This window comes from Oryx dammah, unplaced genomic scaffold (assembly GCF_014754425.2).
Source record: "Oryx dammah isolate SB20612 unplaced genomic scaffold, SCBI_Odam_1.1 HiC_scaffold_7, whole genome shotgun sequence".
Taxonomy (NCBI): Eukaryota; Metazoa; Chordata; class Mammalia; order Artiodactyla; family Bovidae; genus Oryx; species Oryx dammah.
The window spans coordinates 40,049,975-40,066,952 of NW_024070191.1; the positions used below are offsets into that span (position 1 = coordinate 40,049,975).

Sequence of the window (16,978 nt, forward strand, 5' to 3'; positions counted from 1 at the left end):
CTTCCCCACCCGGGAATGGAACTTAGGTCTGCTGCACTACAGGTGAATTCTTTACCATCTGAACCACCAAAGAAGCCCTCTGTCCCTTACAGTCCAGTATATATTTTTTCCTGCTTCTGTTTCAACCCAGCTTCCAAATATCCTTCATTCAGGGAGCTCCCCAGACCTTCCCTGGTTCATTAGGATTGGGATCCAAATGATCTCTGCCTCTTCCTTGGTGAAACATAACCCTTTAATGACAGTTTACTTCAACCCCTTGTCCAAAGGTAATAGTACATGTTAAGTCTCTTACTATCTAGATTCCCTCACTGTTCATTGCCCAAACCTCACATTGGTCAATGAGGTGGCTATTTCTCTGCTGGATTTGAAGTTCTAAGAGGGCAGGGGCTGTGTGCTGAACAAGTTTAGTCGTGTCTAGATGGCAGGCTCAGAAAGTAGGTGCTGAGTAATGCTGTCCTGCTGTTTTGACCAACCACATGCAGGCTGTTTTTGTATAATTAGGATGAATCTAATTTTAAAATGAACAACCGTGTGTCCTCAGATGAACCAGAATATACACTTACAAGGCGCTGCTGTCCTGCATTATAAATAAGGGAATAGATTGCCCGGCAGAAAAGCTCTGCTGTTCTTTTCCCTTTTTTAAAGGAAAGAGAAAGAAGGAAAGAAAAAAAGCTCTACACAGCTAAGAACTGAGATAGAAGATCTCCCCGTACCCCCCACCTACGCTGGCGAGAAATCAGGGCCCCAAAGTGGATGTTCTCAGCAGAGATGAAACCCAGCCGACACCCACAATTGGAGGAGAGTGGTTTCAGAGGACTCTTAAGGAGCCATCCTTAAAAATGGCTTCTGCAGACAGACCCTGAGCTGCACACCCATCCTCAGAGACCGGGGGACCCCCTCAGGGCAGCGCTCGGGTCCCGCGGAGTCGGAGTCCTTGGAAGGCGTCGGGTGCATCCCTGACTACAGGCCTGCTGGTGGTGGTGTGGGGAGCCCCTCGATACATTGCCGCCATCACATGCCTCAAGCTTCGAGCATTTTCGTGAGATTCCTTAGCATCGCGGGATGCCCAGTGTAGGGAAGATGAGTGATTTAACATCGCCCCGAGGGGGCTTACGGTTCGCGTCTCTCCTTTGTCTCGCACGGGTTTGAAATGGCTGATCCATTTGCTGTTCTGTGGTTTTCGGTCCCCCCGGTAATCCATCCAAGTTCGTTTGAACCGCAGCTGCCCTTGTTTCCAGCTCTGCCTGTTCCTGGCACTAGAGTAAGACCTCCCTCCCAGAGTCAAGTGTTTTACTCATTTAAGTTCTTGCAGAGGTTTGCCTTCAGGGGCACTGGAGACGCATAGGGATTGTGCTTGGGTTCCCTTACAGCCTCGAGCTGACCATGTCGGCGAGACTGGAGTATACTTGGCATGAGCCGCGTTTCTGATGGTCTGCAAGGAGTAGGTCTAGAGCCCGTGGCTCAGCGGATCCCGGGATTCTGTTCTCAGGACCTGGGGGTGGGAAGGCCGGACCCTCTGCGAGAGGGCCACTGAGAACCCAGAGATCTCCCACATCCGAGGAACCTGAGGATCAAGTGACCGACACCCCCAGTGTCCCTTCGAAAGACTTGCCATTAGAGTTTGGGTTCCCCAGAGGCAGACCCTGAGCTGAGAACTGAAATGCAAATTATTTTAGGGGGACAGTGAAGAAAGCACCCATATGAGAGCGGGGGAAAGGGGGCAGGACAGGAATAGCCGCCAGTGAGGGGCTGTTGCCAGACAAGTCGCCGCTGTGGGCACACTGCAGAGCCCTGGGGGACAGCGTGAAGCGGCTCTCCTGGTTGCCCAACCCAGAGGCAAGGGGGCCGGGACTGATTCACCCAGACCTGCCCGGCATTGGTGCAGGACTGCCTGCAGAGGCGGTTGATTTCCTGGCATTTCAGGACTGCCACTTGGGCAGCCAAGAGCACGCCTCAAGGCAAAGGAATGCAGTTTCTGGCAGTTGGAAGCCAAGCCGACGGGCGCTGGTGCGGCGCCCCCGGGGCGGGGTCCGCACCCCCCGCAAGGGAGCCTTTCTCGCCAGAGGCGCGTCACCCGGCAGGGCAGCCCGTGGTGCGCGTTTCCACCCGAGGGCGGCTGCCTTCTCTCCAGCCCGTGCTTGGGAAGAGGTGTAGGCTGCCTTCAGCGGGAGCAGCGGAACCGAGCCCACCTGCGATTGATTGGGGATCCAGTGGAAGGGGCGGGCAGCCGATGCCGAACCGCTTCCTTGAGCTCACCTCCCTCCACGCTGTCTGCCTCTCTCTCGCCCCCTGCCGAAATAGCCCAGTGGCTATTCTGAGTGCATTCTCTTTCCCAGTAGCTTCTCCTCTGGCTCCCGTCCCGCTTACCTTTGTGCCCCTGGGTCATGGTCTCAGCCTGGGCACTGCAGACATCTGGGGGCCGCCAGTTCCTTGCTGTAGGGGCTGCCCTGAGCTTTGCAGAATGTTGGGCAGCCTCCCTACCCTCTACCCGCCGGAGGCCCTGTGTTCCTCTCCTGAGTGATGAAGGTGAAAAATGTCTCCGGACCTTGAATGCCAGTTGTCCTCTGGGAAGCATAATTGCCCCCTCCCGAAAACCACTGCCTTAGACCTCAGTTCCGACCTTCATCTCCTCTCTCCCCCCAACTCCGCGTTAATTGTCATTACCCATCATGAAGATGCTGCTCCTCACGGGGGTGGGAAGAGCCTTCCGCAGCCAGCCGCCTCTTCCACCTGCCGCCCCATCCCCTGGGGGTCAGGGATCGCTGCCCTGCTCTGTCCGTCTCTCTCTCTCTTTTGCCTCCCTTCCTCTCCCTTCTCCCCTCGCTCATCATGAACACATGTGATTTGGAAGGTGCCATTCTTCATTTCTGCCTCCCTCTTATTAAAGCGCCCTGCTCAGTTCAAGAAAGCAAACGTTGTAATGAGAAATCAGCTAATAAAGGAAGATGTTGCATTTAAAAAATCATGCTCATACGTTCGTGTTTTTAATCAAATGTGTATGTGCCGGGTACACGCTTGGGTGCAGTGGGTGAGCCCACTCCCTGTCCCTCCAGACAGATGCACAAAATGATTCCACAAACACAGCCTCACCAAAATTAAGACTGTTTTCATTTTATCAATGCACATATCCTCCGAATTCTGGAGGCTGGAAGTGCAGAAAGCCAGTATGGTACCAGGAACAGTGAGAGTGACCATCAGTGTTTCCTCGTGTGGGGATCCTAACTCCGGGCTCAGACTTACGTAATCATGCCTGGAGCGCCAGGACTTCCTGCTGTCACATTCAGAAGTGTGTTATGAGTGTGTCACCTTGAGGAGCAGGTCACACAGTTTAACAGGTGCCTGAAACGAAAGGTCAGTAAGTCACACTCTTGGTGGCCGCTGCCATCTTTGCTGAGAGAGACAAAGTAATTGTTCACAATTTGGGGTGATCCCATCCAGAGGGCTTCCCGGCAGTCACCAAAAGGGTGGCCTTGTCCCTGCTCGTTTTGGCTGAGGTTAGTTCTGGAGGAAGGACACAAGATTCCAGATCACAGAGGAGAAGATGAAAGCATAAGGGGGCCTCCTCTGCAGTGAACGCAGGCCACCCCCACCCCGCTTGGAGGCAGCAGAGCTGTGCGATGGTGGGGAGGTGTTTCACACTGCCCTGCTCCTCTGTGCCCCCTCTTCTTAGCCTGCTACCCCCAGGCTGGTCCATCCATACCTCCACAGGTACAAAGGCAGAATCTCGCACCCCAGCCCAGCCCCCGCAGACGCTGCGTTTCAGCAAAGGCCCCGGGGGCTCACTGCAGTAGGAGAGGAAATTTTGTTCTACCTGCATGAAAAAACGTGGGGTGCAAGTGTAGAAAAGAGTTGCAGGGTAACCCCGGTGGGCATTGACTAACTCATTATACGTAGTCTGTTGTTTTTCAGACTTGATTATCAACACGTTAGTGGGCCGTGAATCCACATGAGTCACAAGCAACAAACGTTGTAAGTAAAACAAACTAGAAGAGAAGGTCTTAGAGGAAGCCACAGTTTTCGAAACATCTATTTCATTAAAAAAAAAATACAGACACACACACCCCATCTTTATATGTATGTTCTGATAGGTGAATAAGAATTCTGGCTGGGATTATGGTTAAGGAAGAAACAAACAAAGAAACCCTCCTAAAATGAATGTATCACTTTATATGTGTAGATCAGTGTTGTAAAAACTAAAATCTAACATATGCCTCTAATGAAATGTGGTCACTTGACTCTTCCTCAAAAATAGTGAGATTCCATTCCCTAAATCAGATTCCTGAACTAGTAAAATGTTAATAGCATATAGGAATAGTAAAGTGATCTCAGTTGCATGTCCATGACAATAGCATTTACATTTCACACTCAAGTTCAAGAACACAATGCTCTATCGGAGAATATTACCTCAAAATCTTGAAAAAGAAACCAAAGACAAGCTCACTTTAAATCAAGAAAAAACAGCTGTCGAGGGATGGAAGGACATCCGTCAACTGGAAGGGAGTGACTTAGAGCCCCAAAGAAACTCCCCAGGTTATGAGAGGCACAGGGAGTCTCAAAAGTGGCAGTGCTGTTTAAATGTCAGCATCTTCAGAAGTGTGAGTGCTACACACCTACAAAAAATGGTCTGGAAGTTTAATCATTTCCGTTTCTTCAAGACTCATTTAGCTTCACAGATTTTGAAAAGTTAATTTTTACTTTATTGTTGCAGGCATTTGCCAGTTTCCATCAGAGAGACAAAAAATTCAAGTTGAAAATGCTATTGTTCGTGGAATTGTTTTCTTAATTTCATTTTCAGATAGTTTATTGCTACCATATAAATATACAATGGATTGGGGGAGGGAAGTCTACTTTGCAAAAGCCGCAAAGCTCCATGAGTGTCCAAGAGAGGGAGATACTGAAGCTTTCCAGAGCTTTCTTGTGTGAGTTGTGTAGCATTAATCCTTCTGAAGATGTTAAACCCCCAGGAGGAGGAAGGCAAGCTTGTCACTCTGGGAGCACCAGTCGGTGTGAGGCTCAGGTGCAGAGACCTTGACAGTCGGGATTCAGCACGTGTGGGGAGACCTGTCCTGGGCCAGGCCGGCTCTGTGAAGGGGGCTGCTCGGGGCAGGGTGGGCTGCTTCCTCTCCCTGCCTTGGTGTCCCCACCAGGACCTCTGCTGGGCCCTCAGCCCCATAGAGGCCTGCAGGGCCGGTCCTGAACCTCACCTGCATCCTTCCAGGCCCATTCCCACCTTCTTCCTCAGCTGCGGGGCCTCTGACTTTGCTGCAAGGATTACATGCCCCAGTGGTGCCTTAGGAGGACTCCACGGAGCCCCCAAAGCAGGATTCCCGGCAACAGGATTTTAAATACGCTTTGAAGGAGCCACTGAAGGTGTTCTCTTTATTTTCTTCTATAATAAGTCTGTCAACTCTACAGACACCTTCTTTATTAAAATTGAAGACAAAAATGATGATGTCCATATTCTTTAAGAATGCTGTGTTTGGGTGGAAATTTAAAACAATAATTTGACATGCTGTAAAAGGTGAGAAAACTAGTGCTCCATCTCTAACTGAGTGTCGGGGTTAAAGTAGGTGGTTTTGCTCATTTTTAAAACTATCCTGTTTCTTTGTTCCAAAACGTTTTTATAGTGCACAGCTCTTTGAGAATATATATATATATATTTTTCAAATTATATAATTTGAGTATATATGAGCATATGTATTTTGAACATATGTTGAATATATATTAAATATATATCATTGGAAACCAATATGAGAAACGATATTACAGATATTATAAATGGTAGCACTTTATAACAATCTCTTACATTTTATTTCCGAGTGGAATAAATTGCAGTTCCTCAACACTGTGGTTTGATGTTTTTCCATAAATTGTATTTTTACTTAAATAAAACATTAATTTGAATAATATGAACTTGAAGATATTCGTATTTGTCATAATGTATTGTTTGCAATTTGTTGCTCGTTTGGAAAGAAATCTGATATTTCAGCCTCTCCTTGTTGCACGATGGTTAGAATTGTATAAAGTAGCACTGTTGCTCTCAAGACTAATGAGAACATGACAAATTTTGAGGTCTGTGCCAAAAGAACATTTTGTTTTTAGAACATTAGCTGTAGAAAACCACATATTAGTGTCATGGCTTTCCTGTGTGATTTATCATAGATGTTGCGTTTTTTTTTTTCAGTTGAAAAGCAGAATTCATTGTATTAAGTCATTCTTCTATCCATAGCATTTTAGACAGGTTTCATATATACCATTCTCAAATTAGTAAGAAAGGTAAAGGTTTCAGCACGCCCTGCTCTGCTGCAGGCTCCCCTGGTTGGACCAGCCATGCCCATCTGTGAATGTCTGAGGCCTGACCCCCTCCTTGCGCCTCCAGTTCCATGGTCAGCGATGCAGAGCAAGCATGGTCTGCCCAGTCCTTGGTTCCATCCAGAAATCAGAGACACTTTTCCTGTGAAGGGTCAGAGAATCTTTGCTGGATGCATTTGAATGACTGTAGCCTTCTCTTTTTCCCATAAGAAACTTTAACTATCAGAGCAGCCGTTCATCCTGCTAGTTCCAGTAGATCTACCCCAGAGTCGAGGTCAAGTAGCTCTGTGCCAGTTGAAATAGGTTTTGCTGGCTGACGTGTCTGAGCTTGGCAGTAGTGTGTGATTGATTAGTGATATCTGCTGTGGGCTAATGATTAGGAGTAATGGCCTGAGTGTCAGGTATTGTTTTTTATCCTTTGTCCATACCTAAGGAGGATTAAATCTGCAAGACATTTTCCCATTGTGTTGTCTTGGGCTTTAGTCTCCCTTCAATGTAGACTGTACTTGTTCTGAAGACTTGTTCATTTTCTTGTCAATGGTAAATGAGAAAACTCATTTGTAAGTCAGGGAGACTGTGTAAGAGTGTTTCCATATTGGCAAGTTTGTTGTGATATCACAAAACGAAGCACAGGTGAACTTTTGTTTTTTAATTGTCTCTTTGGTTTTCTGAGTCTTGACACTCAAGTATATAAATATATTATTAATACTACTTTAAAACTGAAATATCAAAATTGTTGGAACTCTTTTGAGAACATGCTAGGTTCTCAGAATTGAAGACAATATTTTCTATTATATTTTAAAATGGCAAAAATGTGTGTATGTAATTTGTCATTTGAACTTCATGGTCTACTTACTTTCTCAATTATAATATCATCCTCTCAGAAGGATTTGGCCAGCCCCTTAACATGGAGACCAGGAAGGAAATTGATTGTATATGAGAAGATAAAGCAGGTGGGTGATCACAGTCCAGCTTCTGCTGGGTCTACCAAGCTGGGAAGATGGAAAGTTTGGGACTTGAGCCCAATAGTGCAAAACTGAAGTTGGGAGGTCAACAGAGTGTGTGTTTCTTATTCCAAGTAAAACTGAGTCTTTGTTAATTAGTTTGATTGGACTCATTGAAATCTCCCTGTGAGAAGACCTATTCATTATTACTCACCTACCAAACTTCCAGGTCTACCAAACCTGGAAGGTCATAATTGCTTACATTACATGAAATGATTATAACATCCTCAGGAATTGATGAAAGAAATCTTTTGTTCATGTGGTGTTGGCATTCTCTGCAGAGATGAATCATTTTCTTCAGCAAGCCCAGGACTTGACTTTGTGAAGACCGGCAGAGAGGATAGTAGGAAACAGCTGGCTTTGCACAGCCGCCTTTCCTTTGCAGGGGCTGCTGTTCTGCAGGATGAAGTGGCCTGTGGCTAGATATGTCTTTATAGGGCTTCCCTCATGGCTCAGCAGTAAAGAATCCGCCTGCAGTGCAGGAGATGCAGGTTCGATCCCTGGGTTGGAAAGATCCCCTGGAGGAGGGCATGGCAACCCACTCCAGTATTCTTACCTGGAGAATCCCATGGGCAGAGGAGCCTGGCGGGCTACAGTCCATGGGGTTGCAGAGAGTCAGACACTACTGAGTGACTGAGCGCACACACGTGCACGTGTGTTCATAGCTTAGAGGATTCTTGTAGAAGGGGACCAAGTGCGAGATCCCTGTGGATGTTTTAAGATGTCACCTTCCTGGAAGCAGTGATATGTGTTATTTTCACCATCAGTAATTGAATTTAATATTCTCTGGAACAGAGGGTGGGTTAAGAGGGTCTCAAAAATCATAATGAACATCTTTTTAAAGTTCCCTGCCATTTTCAGCAACAATAGTGTTAATGTAACATAGCAGGTATGATATGAACCTTGGACAGACCTGAATATAAATATGACAGTCCCCACTAAGGTAGCTGATATGGCATTAGGAAAAATTTATTAACTTCCAATTCTATAAAATGTTAAAAAAAAGAAAGCCTGCCATGTAGGACTATGGTAGAGTAGAAATATCTGGAAAAGAAATTTTTAGTGTAAAATGAAAGGGAAAGCAGAGCTTTGCATTTAATATGAAAGCTTTGAGATGTGCCTGCTTCCAGGCCAATACTTGGTGGAGGAGAAGACGGAGTAGAAAAAATTAAACTTAAGAAGCCTATGGAAAGCTGCTCTGTTCATCAGGAATTTTTTTTTAAAGCTTTTATTCAGAGTTTTAAAGCAAAGCTAGTCTCTCATGGTTTCCTGTTGGGCAAAGTGGAGATACGCAGGGTGATAATAGGAAATTTCACAAGTTGAACAACCATATGAACTGATGTTCTCGTGGATTAATGTCAGGCCAGAGGAGGAGGGTCTGCCAAGGATCCCCAGCCTTCTGCCCCAGCTCTGGGTGGATGCTGTGGGTGACACCGTGGAGACACGAATGGCATGCTCATCAGATGTTGAGTCACAGAGCTGGAGGGGAGAACCAGGAAGCCCCACCCCAGAGTATGGATTCAGAGAGATCTTGAGGGGCTGGAGAAGCAGCTCCTGATCAAGAAGACCCAAAGGAGGGTTAAAAGCACAACGCTACATTAAGTACATGTTGGAGGCCCAAATTCCAGGAGACCACCCATCGTCAGTTTAGTATGAGCTGACAAGCAGTGTGATGTCTCAACTTGTACCGTGGTCATAAGTTCGATGAAAACAATGGTTCTTATCATCTGGAGGGCTTATTGACATAAGACTGCTGGGCCCATCTCTAGGGTTTCTGATTCAGCTGGTCTACATTGGAGCTGGAGAGGCCATGTTTTGAGCAAGATCCCAAGTGGTGCTGAGAAACTACTGCTGCTGCTGCTGCTGCTGCTAAGTCGCTTCAGTAGTGTCCGACTCTGTGCGACCCCATAGACGGCAGCCCACCAGGCTCTCCCGTCCCTGGGATTCTCCAGGCAAGAACACTGGAGTGGGTTGCCATTTCTTTCTCCAATGCATGAAAGTGAAAAGTGAAAGTGAAGTCTCTCAGTCGTGTCCGACTCTTAGTGACCCCATGGACTGCAGCCTACCAGGTCTTCTGTCCATGGGATTCTCCAGGCAAGAGTACTGGAGTGGGTTGCCATTGCCTTCTCCAGTAAAACACTGAGTTAGAAGAAAAACCTTGCTCACATCTGGGAAGATGGCTGTCATCTCCTAAAGTATGGAAGCAATTTTGCATTTCATTCTTTTAGTTAGGTCAAAACGCAGAAGGATGAAAAGAATTCTGGCAACCAGGTAATATTAGGAGCCATAGGACAGAAGAGTATGTGGAGAAGAGGAAAACTTCAAGGTTGTAGTTAGTCCTACCTTCCAACCCTTGAGAGATTAACATGCTGAAGAGTCTTGGTTGAGTGTATACATTGGAACCGGATATACCTGGATTTGATTTGAGAATTCTGCCATCCTTTTCTGTGTTTAACAAATACTTCTGTGGTGCTAAGTACCAGGCACTGTTGCAAATGTTTTACACATATGAAGTGAAAGTCGCTCAGTTGTGTCCTGACTCTTTGCGACCCCATGGAATTCTCCTGGACAGAATACTGGAGTGGGCAGCCTTTCCCTTCTCCAGGGATCCTCCCAATCCAGGGATGGAACATTAAAGGTGGATTCTTTACCAGCTGAGCCACAAGGGAAGTCCCTTTACACATAAAAGCTCATTTAATCCTCATCACACACACACAAAAATCTCATAAAGTAGGTTCAGAGAGGCTGAGCAACTTTCCTAAGGTCGCAAAGCTCGGGAGTGGTAGGGCTGGGCTTCAGACTCAGGCAGCCGCATCAGAGCCCATGTTCCTAACTAGTGCATGCCGCCGCGTCTCTTCTCTTCCCTCTTCTCCGCTTAGTGACTGCGAGTCCTTAGCGACATCCCCAACTCCTCGTGACTGAGTTCCTTCATTTTTGAAACAGACACACTCCTTTTCTCATGGGGTTGTTCCAAAGAGCCGCAAAGGGTGGTATTTACAGAGCATCTCGCTTGTGTCTGGTGTGTGGACTTTTGTGATACTCAAAACTAGGAGCAGTGGGTAGTTAGGGTGGGTCACACTGTGACTCGGGAGCATTAAAACTTACCAGTTCCCGGGTCCGGGAACAAGGCTAGGGCGTCAGCTTTGGGGGGACAGTCTTAGGACCCAGATGGCCCTCCAGCGGGACCATCAGCAATAGCATTCACACCTTGGCAGGGAGGCTGGACTAACGGATACTCTGGGTTTAAAAACATTCTGTGACTGTGGAAAACCTTGACTTCATTCATTGGAAGTATCAGCCTTCGTCAGATGGCTTGGTTATTTCCCCTTTGCTCACTGAAAGACTTATGTAGATTCTCCAAGATTCTGCCTGTCACAGATAAGGTGGTTATAAAAGTCAGTTACCCAAACTATTTCCTATTTTCACCCATATCTCATCTTTACCAGCACAGAACCTGCTCATAGATTGTTGCTCTTCAACACTTTCTTCTAAATGTCAACCACATGTACTAATATCTAGTAGCTACTTCTTGCCTGATTTCTTTGTACCTGAGTTTTCCTTAGTAACAATGCAGTTTGATTGTTTTGCATGTACCTGAAACCTTCATATTTTAAAGCACTAGTGATTATTTTCAGAGATATTTCATTATACTCCTAAGAAGTAGGTTGAACGCTTTCCCTGAGATACATGTACAGATGTGATAAGGGATACAAGACAACCGAGAGAAAAAGCTTATCTGGGTGCCATGCTCTGTTGGGGAATTGCCCAGCAAGGCATAGCACTAATGTTGATGCCCAGGGTTCGTGACAGTGGAGTTCACGTGAAGTCCTTTCCTACCTCCTGTGTGGCTCCTGCATGGAAGAGCAGCTCCCTTAACTGGGCTGCCTCCAGAATTAATTTAATAACTCATGAATCTATCGAGTTTATTAAATACTAGTCACGGTGCCAAGAGCACAGTATTCTGTGCTATAGTTCTCTGACTATAGTTCTATCTGTAATTGGATAGAACTGATTTCGGAGAAGGACAGATATCTAACTAGACAATTACAGAGGCAGGGGGATACCTGCAAAGATAGAGGGAAACTCTGGGTTCTATGAGCTAGCTCAGACTGGGTGTCTACTGGGAAGATCATGGAGACCTTCCCAGAGGAGGTACTGCTGGGTCTGTTTTGAAGAATTAGTAGTAGTAAGACTGGGAAAGTCATGGGTGTGTGTGTGTGTTTGTGTGTGTGTGTGTGTGTGTGTGTGAATTAGGTAAATGGATGCATACTGGACACATGACTCTCAGGCCTCCTACCCAACTAGGTTTCCAGAATCCTAGCAGCTGAGCCTTCACTCTGCAGGCAGCAGTTTGAAAAAAAGCATTTTTCTGGAAAATCTGAGCTGCCCAGGAATAAGGACCTCAAGATATTGAACCAGGGGTACCTGAATCTGCCTGCAAAGCAGGAGACCTCAGTTTGATTCCTGGGTCAGGAAGATCCCCTGGAGAAGGAAATGGCCATATTTGCCCTGCTGTACATAACATTCCTTGTGGCTCAGCTGGAAAAGAACCCACCTGCAATGCAGGAGACTTGGGTTCAATCCCTGGATTGGGAAGATCCCCTGGAGAAGAGAACGGCTACTCACTCCAGTATTCTGGCCTGGAGAATTCCATAAATTATATAGTCCATGGGGTCATAAAGAGTCAGACACGACTGAGCAACTTTCAATTTCCTCTTTTTCACCCTGAATTATGCTCAACCCTATCTTTGTGCACAAGGGCACAGAAGGGAGCTGACTCTCATCCTCTCTGATGGTAAAGAAATAGGCGCTGCCTGAAACTGAAATGTTGAGTGATAACATTCATGCCATCAGGACCATGGAGGTTAAAGCCTTCTTTTCCTTAAGTACATGAAAGTGCTCAGGATAGTTATCCCTAGGGATAGTGGAGGAGATGGGAGGAGGAGTTGGGAGAGAAGTTTTCCATAGTACGTCTTATAAAACTATTTGATAGTATACATTTGACAAAAATAAAAACCAAAAAACTTTCTAAAAATGTCTGGTGAAAGAACAGACTAAACACAGATGTGGAAAAAAAAAAAAAAAAAGACTGAGCTTGAAGATACCAGTGATAAAATTGCCCAGCATTCAGCTAGGATGTGGCAGTTCAAAGGAAAAGACAACTCTGAGTCCTGGACAGGATGAGAATGCAGCCAGTCAAATGTAAAGGGAGTGGGGATGACATTACTTGCAAAGTAACCATCCTCAAACAGCCAGGTAACCTCCTCCCAGCAATAGCAGTAGCTGGATAGCAGCAGAATGTGATTTTCAAAATGTTGAGCAAAGTCATCAACCCCCAATTCTGGGCTGGCTAAGGGAGAACTCAAAACTGGGGGCAAATTAAAAACCTGTCCAAATAAATCAGACTGGGCTAATTAACCTTGCGGAAAGAACTGTTAAGAGATACACTTGAAGGAGAAGAAAATTAAGCAAGAATAATGGGGACAACAATGAGCAAAAAAGTTGGTAAACATTATGGGAAATTTAAATCAGCACTGTTGGTAAAACAATCCGTCAGACTTAAAAGACTCTGTCGTCAACATTGATCATTTGGACCAAAATTTAATGACATAGATTTATCTTTATTTGTGTTGAAAAGCACCATATCTACCAAGTTAATACAGCCATTTCTTAAGGATGTTCTTGGACACGTTAAAAGTATCAGCAGTTCTTTCATCAAAGATACCGTTTAACAGGTCACTTCATTAGTCTCCTGTGTGGTGGTGTGGCCACCTGAATGTGACCTACCCGAGTAGTTCTGCATCCGTGTTTGTTCATTGTGTGTGTGTGTGTGTGTGTGTGTGTGTGTGCTGTATGTTCAACTCTTTGTGACCCTACGGACTGTGGCTCGCCAGGCTCCTCTGTCCATGGAATTTCCCAGGCAAAATTACTGAACTGGGGCGCCATGTTCTATTCCAGGGGGTCTTCCTGACCCAGGAATCAAACCTGCATCTCTTGGGTCTCCTATGTTGCCAGGCAGATTCTTTACCACTAGCGCCACCTGGGAAGCCCATACATATGCATATATCCACTCTTTTTTAGCTTCTTTCCCCACATAGGTTGTTACAGAGTACTGAGTAGAGTTCCCTGTGCAATATGTAGGTCCTTATTAGTTATCTTGGAGAAGACAATGGCAACCGACTCCAGTACTCTTGCCAAGAGAATTCCGTGGACAGACGAGCCTGGTGGGCTGCTGTCCGTGGCGTCGCACAGAGTTGGACATGACTGAAGCGACTTTGCATGCATGCATGCATTGGAGAAGGAAATGGCAACCTGCTCCAGTGTTCTTGCCTGGAGAATCCCAGGGACGGGGGAGCCTGGTGGGCTGCCGGCTATGGGGTCACATGGAGTTGGATGCGACTGAAGCGACTTAGAGCAGCAGCATTAGTGATCTGTTTTAGATACAGTGCAGTAAGTTCCCCACATGTGAACCTTCAAGTTGTGTCCATTCAAAGATGGGAGCTGGGTTTGCATGTCCAGTCATGTTAGGTCACGTGTCTGGTGTACATTGTTATGTGTGTGGTTGTGTTTGTGTGCACTTTACTGTACCGTACTGTATATAGTGCAGTAGTGCGGCGTCTTTGTTCCAAGCCCAGGGCGTTCTGAAGCAAGTGTAAAAGCCGTGGTGATGTAGTTGGTACTAGTGTACTTTTCAAGGTGCTCTACTGTAAGGTTAGAAATGTTTTTTTGTTGTGTTTGTTTTTATGTATTGTTTGTGTGAGAAGTATTATAAACCTATTGCAGCACAGTGTTGCATAGCTGATTGTGTTAGCTGGGCCTAGGCTAACATTATGGGACATACATGCTCTGGAAACAGAACTCATTCGTCTGTAGGGGACCTACGGTAGCCGGTAGCATACTGGAGTTTTAAGCTTCCTTCATGTAGCAGTGACATAATTACCTGTGCCTTTAAAAAGATGGTTAGCAGGGTCGGTACAGATGATTATCAAATTTTGAAATGAGATGGTGTAAAGAGAGCTCTTTCCCACCTCCTTTAAAACACTTGTTCTACTAACAAAGTTATGCAGAAATCTTAATCCGTTTAACATTCTGTTAAGGTTTCAGCTACTTCTTCCTCCCCTCATAAGGAGCCCTTGCTACAGAAAACAGGCCCAAGTTCTTACTAATCAGGCCAAGGCAATCTCTTTGTCAATCGCTGAGCCCCAACAGATCCTGTGGACGAGCACCCCTCCTCTGTCCAGGAGGGAAGCCAGGTTGTGTAACCCGACTCCCCGGCGGGAACGGGGTTACCCGACGACGTGGGTGGAAAAAAGCTTCTCACTCCTGCACAGAAGCAGATCAGCTTTGGGGACTAGCGCCACTGGGCTAGGTGCCTTGCCCAGAAGGGGGTAGGGCTGGTAGCCTGAGAAACTGGGTATTTTTCCCAGGCTTCTGGGTCACCGCTACCGCCTTTCAATGCCCTTTAAAAAGCACCTCGAGGAAACTTCTCGTTGGCAGCCAAGGAGCCCACTAGTTCCAGGGGAACAATCTGAGCAGGAGGAAAGAAGAATCGTCTCCCTTCTCTGTTTTGCAGGCTCCTGAAAAGTGGGATGTTGCACATTTGTTTTAGACCCAGGACGGAAAACAGCAGTTTAGAACGAGTTTTGTTCTGTTTGGATTCTGAGGCTTCGAGTAATCTGATTTCCTTGCTACTTATTTCTGTAAAACAATTTTAATCATGTAGGTATTTCCCTGACATTTAATAGTTTGGACTGGGTTGTGATCTTACCGATACCTTGCTCCTGAAATGCTACAGGTGATAGTTCTGTTTATTTCAAAGGACTTCACATCTGAGACATCTCAAGAAAACCATCTCCTTCTCATAAACGTCTGTTCTATTTGACTTGAGTCACTTATTCCAGGACTGTGGCTGTCACTTGTGTGATTTTTTAGTTTTTTTTTTTTTTTTTTTGATTGATGTGTTTAGATCAAATAAAACGTTAACCCTTTGTAAAGGTACAATCAGTTCAGTCAGTTCAGTCTCTCAGTCGTGTCCGACTCTTTGCAACACCATGAATCGCAGCACGCTAGGCCTCCCTGTCCATCACCAACTCCTGGAGTTCACTCAGACTCACGTCCATCGAGTCCGTGATGCCATCCAGCCATCTCATCCTCTGTCGTCCCCTTCTCCTCCTGCCCCCAATTCCTCCCAGCATCAGAGTCTTTTCCAATGAGTCAACTCTTCGCATGAGGTGGCCAAAGTACTGGAGTTTCAGCTTCAGCATCATTCCTTCCAAAGAAATCCCAGGGCTGATCTTCAGAATGGACTGGTTGGATCTCCTTGCAGTCCAAGGGACTCTTAAGAGTCTTCTCCAACACCACAGTTCAAAAGCATCAATTCTTCAGCACTCAGCTTTCTTCACAGTCCAACTCTCACATCCATACATGACCACTGGAAAAACCATAGCCTTGACTAGACAGACCTTAGTCGGCAAAGTAATGTCTCTGCTTTTGAATATGCTATCCAGGTTGGTCATAATTTTTCTTCCAAGGAGTAAGCGTCAATACCATGTACCAATTGTTCAGCTTGTTTGTAAACCCGTATTTATGCTGAGCCCCTGACCCATTTAAAATATTTTTTTAACTTTTTATTGTTCTTAATTATCAAAGGAATAATTCTTATTATTTAAAAAACAACATACTGGAAATGATGAAAAATAAGAGGGCTTCATCCCAGGCTCACTGTGTGGTACTATTTAGCATCTGTGGGCTAGCTCTAATACGGACCAGGGACCTTGACCATTCCCAGTCAACAAATATTGACTAGATGCCAAACAAGAAATTCAGGCAAGGTTTTATTGGGGCTCCTCCTGCACGGGGGGCAACAGGAACAAGTAACAGATTCCCTTACTCGCTCCCTGAGGGGATGGTGAGCTTGTACTTTATGGAGGGTGAGGGTGGGGTGTATCCAGGGGTGACACTGGAGGGGTGTCTTAGGTGGTCCACCCTTCCCTTTGGGGGTGCCGAGTGCAGGGGGCATCTGCAGTGCCCTGCTTTTTCCCCGACTCTTCAGAAGTGGCAGTTGGGCTCTCTTGGTCTTTTTGTATCTTTTGTCCTTACTTTGTCCCAACTGCACAAGCACTCAGTTATTTTTAGTCCCTTGTAGTTTCTTTGTATTTTGTTGCTGGAGGAAAGGTCTGTCCAGGTGCGACTGCTGCAGCAAAGGATCCCAGCCTGTCTCAGCTTGAAAAACAAGAAGTTTTTCTGCCACATGTGGTCACACATCTTGAATGCTAGAATGTCAGACTGGAAAGATACAGGTTATTTGTTCAAAGCATCTCAATTTCAAGGAACAATATTTGGCCCCTAAATGGGGAGGTGATTTTGTCTGAGGTCATCATTTTAATGTGTCAGGGCCTCGGCCTTTAAAACCTAGTCCTTGACACCTAGGACCCCTTTCTGGCTATCACACTGCTGACAGGGTTTTAACTGTAATCATTCATTTTTAAGACCTTTTATTATTATTCTGATTACAAAAGTAAGAAATGCTCCTCATGGACACTCATCTGTCATCTCCCCACCCACCACTGAAATGGTGGGGTCTTTACTTCCAGGCATTTTTCTGTATCATATTTGTACAAAAATGGGATCAAACTTCCCATACTTTTCTACACTGCCTTATT

At 45.8% G+C, this 16,978-nt stretch overlaps 1 protein-coding gene across 2 annotated transcripts in view; it reads left to right on the forward strand.

The window, feature by feature from the left end:
* THRB (thyroid hormone receptor beta) overlaps positions 1-16,978 on the forward strand; it is a 435,047-nt gene that overhangs the window by 16,365 nt on the left and 401,704 nt on the right. The window lies entirely within an intron of this gene.